Below are 7,076 nucleotides of genomic sequence, written 5' to 3' on the forward strand. Positions count from 1 at the left end.
TTAGCTAAGATATTGAAGAATGAATAAAAGAAAAAGGCATAAGTAGAGTGCAAAACTCAGGGGGGCATCTCACTGTTATGATTACAAAATCTAAATGTTTTTATAAGCATATTCTATGTTTATATGCCTTTATGAATAGCATTGTAGTATACTATCCATAAATTGCTGATTGTTTAAATTCATTTGATGGACAGTTTAGTTGTGATCACTGCACTAAACTATTACTATCCATTCTTGCTTAATGATTATATTATCTAATGGATAATTTATATGTTGATTTTTTATCGTAATTGAGCTATACTGAATATCTTGAGTTATTGACTACTAGATTACATGCTTAAACTGAAACGCCAATTGCATGGCTAATGCAGTATTGTGTATTGCATGCTGTTAGTGGAATTAGGTTGTTGCATGCTTTATGTGAATTACTTGCTAAAAACAACTAAGTTTTGATGAGAAAATGTTCTATTTACAGACGACATGCTGCCAAAATTTTGTTAAAATTTTTCCAAAATAATCAAAATCCACGGATCATGTGCTTAAATGATTATGATTTGATGCATGCTTTTGTAAATTGCATGATTATTGCATAATTATATGAGTACAACTTTGTTGATTATCAAGTTCTAAATAGAATGCAATATATAGTAACCATGTGCCGAAAACGCAAAATATTGGATGCTGGAATTTATTTCAAAGGATGGCTATGTAGTGAATAGATATCTCATCTTCATCCTTATCTGAAAATGCATACATATATAGGGAGAGTTCCATTCTTAGAGCACAAAGGACTCACATACATCACTTTCACTTTTTGAATATTGAGGCTCTTCTGAAAAAACCTGGAACATCATATTTGGCTCTTAAAGCTCTATGATTAGATATGGATTGTTCTTGGTTATGAGCGCAAAATAATGCCTTAATATCTTTTCTCTGATGCATTTGTATTCACCAGGGATGAATATCCTGTTCAAATGATAAATATGCTTGATAAATATTCAGTATAGTTAGTTTAAGAAACTTAAGACAATTACGTATACTGATTGGCTGCTATGAGAAATCAATTCTAAAAGGTATAATTAATTCACTTCATCTAAGCTAGGATTCAAATTGAAAGGGGGAACATCTAAAAATAAATTCCCATCTTGTTATGCTCACCAACATTTTTATCTTAGATCTATTTTGAATTCTGTGTGTCATGTGCTATATTGTGATGATCTTATTGAAAATATTTATTTGAAATATGTTGTTTACCCACAATCATATGTGTAGCCAGATGATCTTGATTTAAATTTCACATCCTTAAGATCTATATGGTAGTTATTTTTCTGGTCATATTTTGATTTTGTGCTTAAATGATTACCAGAAAAATAAAGCTTGCATGATCTTTAAAGTTTCTTTTTTCAGGAAGCATCGTCTCTAGTACTTTTTAAAATATCAAAAGGGGAAATATATTTTAAAAATTGCTTTTGGGGCAAGAACAATAATCAAAACCAAAATTCTTTATATATTGCCTTTTTTTTTTTTTTTTTTTATCAAATGGGTAAAAGTATATTGATCAAATAGCCTATGTACAAATACTCTAGGCATTCCCAGGCCAATACATAATACATCAAAAATCTAGGCATCCCTAGGTGCCAACAATGACCATTCAAATTATTTCATACATTTACATCAACATATCTAGTAGACTACATGTCATTTGCCCCATTCTATTCTACTGAATACACACCAAATTTATCAAAAACTACCTTATAAGTATATCTTTGGATCACCTTAATTAGTTTTATAGGGGAGATTACATGACTTTCAAATCTGCTCCTATTTCTAAAATGTCAGATGATATAAACCGTAGCTGCCAATCCAATTATTTTCCCTGCAACATGGATTCCGTTGCCCTTAGCTTCTTTATGCAACTACTCGACTGCAGCTTTGATGGTTTTCATAGCTCTCCTCAGTCCCAGCCAGTTCCTTATGCTATCCTTCTCGGAATGAATATTCCAAAGAGTTTTTGTCAACAATGCTTTGTTCCACATGCTCAGATCAGGCACTACTAAGCCACCCTTTGATTTTGGTTGACAGATTTCCTTCCAAGCTACCAGTGGTTTTTTTATGCACCCCCACAAGAACACTCTACATAGTTTAATGACTTGGTTTAGTACATTCAAAGGAATAGGAAAGATGGCTAGCCAAAAGCACTCTATTCCTTGAATAATCAAGTTTATTATCTCGAACTTACCTACATATGACAGAGAGTGCCCAAGCCAACTTTTAAACAGATTTGCAATTTGATCAATCAAGGGTTTGTAGTGAGCTACATTCAATCTTGATGAAAGTAATGGGATACCAACATATCTAATGGGGAACTCCCCTAGCTTAATTCCTATTTGATTCATTATCATTTCCAGTTCCTGTGGCTTCATTCCTGATTGATAAATGTTGGATTTCTGGAAGTTGGCAACAAGACCAGAGCAATGGGAGAATTTATCTAGACACTCCGTCAGGTATTTAATAGACATTGCATTCCCTCGTTAAAACAACATTAGGTCATCAGAAAACACCAGGTGAGTAATCTTTAGTTCCTCACATTTCGGGTGGAATCTAAAATCATACTTGCCCTCCAAAGACTTTAGAAGCCTCGACAAATACTCCATACAAATAACAAATAGCAGGGGAGACAAGGGATCCCCTTGTCTTAGACCTTTTCTCCTTTTGAAGAACCAATTAAACATTCCATTCAATGAGATAGAGTATGAAGTAGTTGAGACACACTCCATTATCCAGGTTATCATTCGTCCAGGAAACTTTAACTACACCAGCATATCATTTAGGAAATCCCATGACACAGAATCATGCTTTCCTCGGGTCTATTTTCAGAAAACACCTGGGAAACACCTTTCTCCTTGCATAGCCTCTTACTAATTCCTGCACCAAGTATATGTTCTCTACCATAGACCTCTGTTTAACAAAAGCATCTTGAGCAGGATTTATTAGATCTTTCAGGCCAGGCTTGATTATGGCCGCAATCAGTTTAGCAATGAATTTATATAATATATTACAACACAAAATTGGTCTATAGTCATTTACTGAACAGGCATGGATCATTTTGGGGATCAATGCAATATAGGTATGATTTATCTGCTTCAATAAATTTCCATTCTAAAAGAACTCCTTAACAGCATCAATAAACTCAACCCCAATAGTGCTCCAAGCCTTCTTAAAGAATCCTGAGGAGAAACCATCAAGACCAGATGATTTATATCTTGCCTTATTGTTTACATATATAAGGGCATGACTTGGTTATTGATCTTATATATAAAAATACATGCTAACTAGTTAGACCGGTCTTATAATCAAACCTACACTTGTTATCATATGTCGTATGTTTTTAACTCAAATCTTTTACGAGTCTTATGTAGTATTTAAATTGAAATGGTTTGAAGATATCTCTAGTTTGACCATGTTTAACATGTCATTTTTAATCTTTTAATGACTAGTTAAAATATTTTTGTGTGCAAAATTCTATGCTTAGTATTTGTATTATATAGGGGGAGTTCTCTTTTAAGCTATTCTTTGATGCTCAAATTGTTTTTACACTTAACCTTTTTGCTGATACCAAAAGGGGTAGAATTTTATGAGCGAAAAATGATAAATGACTTTATGCCAAAAAGGGGAAATCTTTGACTGGGGGGGGGGGGGAATTTTTTATACAACAATTTTTTTAATGGGGTAAAAATTTGAGTTATAATGCTTCATGTCTATATATGTATATATGTTTGTGCCTTAATGTCATAACCAAATGCATAATTAATTTGAAATGTCTTCTTTAGTAAATATGCTTGAACTACAATGTTTATATTTTAAGATTATGCATATTGTAAAGGGCAGCCTTTTCAAGTTGAACCCATTTTGCTCATGTGTGTTTGTCATTATCAAAAAGGGGGAGATTGTTGAATTTTTTAGTCCAATCCTTGTTTTTATGCTGAAAAAGCACTAGTCTCTCATGTGTGTGTCTAGTTGGAAGCGTGGTTGTTGGTTAGAGTTGTTTTAGCACTTGTGTAAGTACTAAACTATGGCTAGGTTGTCTTTTTGGGTTATGTAGACACGTGGGGGTACATTTTGTTTTATGGGACTTAAATTCTGGTTTTGTATAGATTCTGGCATGGTGTTATGAATGTAATAGGCTGACTATTTCTGCTGCGTATGTTGTGGACCCTTATATATTGTAGTATCATGGATGGTTGTATGATACAGGGGCAGTTTAGGTTCCTAAATCACACCCTAAGGCGGCCCATTTTTTAGTTCGGGGCATGACAACATGGTATCAGAGCTAACCAGGTTGTTAGATCTTATAGAATTGGTTAGGCGTGATCATGTGAACATACCAGAGTATAAAAAAGTAGGGAATGGGTAAAGTAGGTCGAGGGTTGTCTTGTAACTTGATAGGGTTTCATTAACGGTGTTCTACGTTTTTCCTGGAATGACGATTTCAGTAAAACCATGACAAACCATTGATGGATTTGTGTTTGTGCAGTGAGGCAGAACTGGACCCAAGAGTTTAGGAGTTAACATGATTATTCTACAATGATTGTTTTAATTGTGTTATGATATATGAATGCTAATCTATTCCTATCCTATTTTTCAGAATGAAACCCAAGGATAAAAACTAGGATAATAACTTAGAGGGGACTGTGAGTGAAGGGTCTCTGTCTGTGCCTCAGGGTTTGACCAGGAAGATTATGCGAGAGATCAGGCAAAGTGTTAGGGGACGTGAGCATTCGCCTACTGCTATATGTTACACCATTGAGAAGTTCACCCGCATGCATCCACCGATGTTCACTTGGGGATCCAACCCGATAGTGACCAAGAACTGGGTGTAGAAGACAGAAAAGAAACTAAAATTTTTGCACTGCATTGACAAGAAAAAAGTTCTCCATGCTACGTTCTTGTTGGTAGGAGAAGCTGAGAGACGGTGGATGGCTGTAAGTCTGCTGTTCCACCTATGATGCAAAGGCAGATGAGTTCTTGAGTCTGACTCGGGGGACCCTGACAGTGCAGAGATATACAACTAGATATATTGAGGTATCTCACTTTGCATTGTGTCTTATCTCAAATGAGTATGAGAAGACTTAGAGGTTCAAGAAAGGCCTAAGGAAGGATATCCGTAGGCTAGTGGGAATGCTACAGATTCAAGAGTTTCTAGTTCTAATGGATAAAGCCGCCGTGATCGAGGCCTGTCTCCTAAAAGATGAGGTGGTACAGGATTAGAAGAAGAGGTCAATGCCTTTTGGTTCTCAAACTGGTTCTTATCAGGGGCAGTGGAAGAAAAGGAACTACAGTTTGGGTAATCGTTAGGGTACAGAACCATGGGGCTCATAGGGGAACCGATCTCGTGAGTGTTGTATCAGGTTCAACACATGGCATGATGGTGAATGCCAACTATTTATGGGTAACTATTACAATTATGGAAAATCGAGCCACAAGTCCTGAGACTGTCGTACACAGATGACTGGTACGTCTACACCGAGTCAGAACCGGGGAAATAATTAGGTGCCTCAGGGAAACTTTCATGGAAACACAGCTCAGGTGAGAGTGTACTCACTTACCCCAACGGATGTAGAACACGCTGGCAACGTGGTGATAGGTACCATGTTACTGATTTCAAATAAAGTTGTTGTCTTATTTGATTCAAGAGCAACCCACTCCTTTATATTTACAAACTTTGTGAAACTATGTGAGGTTGAAACCCAAGTGATGGATAAGGGGTTTTCTGTGACTACACCAACCTGGAGTGTAACAATTAGTAGGAGAATGTTAGGGAACTGCCCAGTGGTAATTTAGGGAAGGCAGCTACTAGTAAATCTGATAGTATACGATATGTTTATATTTAACATCATACTAGGGATGGATTGGTTATCCTCCAGTTTTGCTATGATTAACTGTCATAGGAAAGTGGTGGTGTTTAGACCTCTTGAGGAATAGGAGTATGAGTTCGTAGGATCGTGTGTGCGTTCGACACCACAGATTTTATCGGCAATGCAGGCAAGAATGTTACTCTTGGATGGGTGTTAGAGGTACCTAGCTTGTGTGAAGGAACCACCTCGGGATGATCTGAAGCTTGAAGATATCCGAGTGATTAACAAATTTTTGGATGTATTCCCGAAAGACTTACCTAGTTTACCTCCTGATCGTGAGGTGGAGTTCGCTATTGAATTGCCGCCAGGCAAGACACCAATTTCTAAAGCTCCATATCGGATGGCTCCAACTGAACTTAAAGAGTTGAAGGAGCAGATACAGGAACTACTAGATAAGGGCTTTATCGGACCCAGTGTTTCGCCTTGGGGAGCTCCAGTATTGTTCATGAAGAAGAAGGATGGGTCCATAAGAATGTGCATTGATTACCATGATATTAACAAGGTAACAGTGAAGAACAGATATCTGTTGCCTCGTATAGATAATCAATTTGACTAGGTACAGGGAACACAGGTCTTTTTGAAGATCGATCTACAGTCAGGGTATCATCAGGTGATAGTTAATACTGAGGATGTTGCGAAGACTGCTTTTCGAACCAGATATGGTCACTACGAGTTTTTGGTTATGCCATTTGGGTTGACTAACACTCTGATAGTATTTATGGACCTAATGAATAAGGTTTTCCATGAATACCTGGACCAGTTCGTAGTGGTATTCATTGACGATATTATGGTATACTATAGAAGTTTAGAAGAGCATGAAAACCATCTAAGGTTAGTGCTTCAGATACTGCAGGAAAGGAAGTTGTATACTAAGCTAAAGAAATGTGAGTTCTGGTTGAACTAGGTCAGTTTCCTAGGCCATATCGTGTCAGGAGGTGGTATCTCAGTTGATCTAAGTAAGATTGAAGTAGTGGTTGACTGGGTGAAGCTGAAGAGCATGCAGGAAGTTCAAAGTTTCCTAGGAATGGCTGGGTACTATCGGCGGTTCGTGGAAGGATTCTCTAGATTGTTTGGCCCTTTGGCATGGTTAACGAGGAAGGATGTGGGGTTTGATTGGACCGACGAGTGCAAACAGAGTTTTCATGAGTTGAAAAATCGACT

The sequence above is a fragment of the Malania oleifera genome, chromosome 2 (assembly GCF_029873635.1).
Source record: "Malania oleifera isolate guangnan ecotype guangnan chromosome 2, ASM2987363v1, whole genome shotgun sequence".
In the NCBI taxonomy this organism is placed as follows: Eukaryota; Viridiplantae; Streptophyta; class Magnoliopsida; order Santalales; family Ximeniaceae; genus Malania; species Malania oleifera.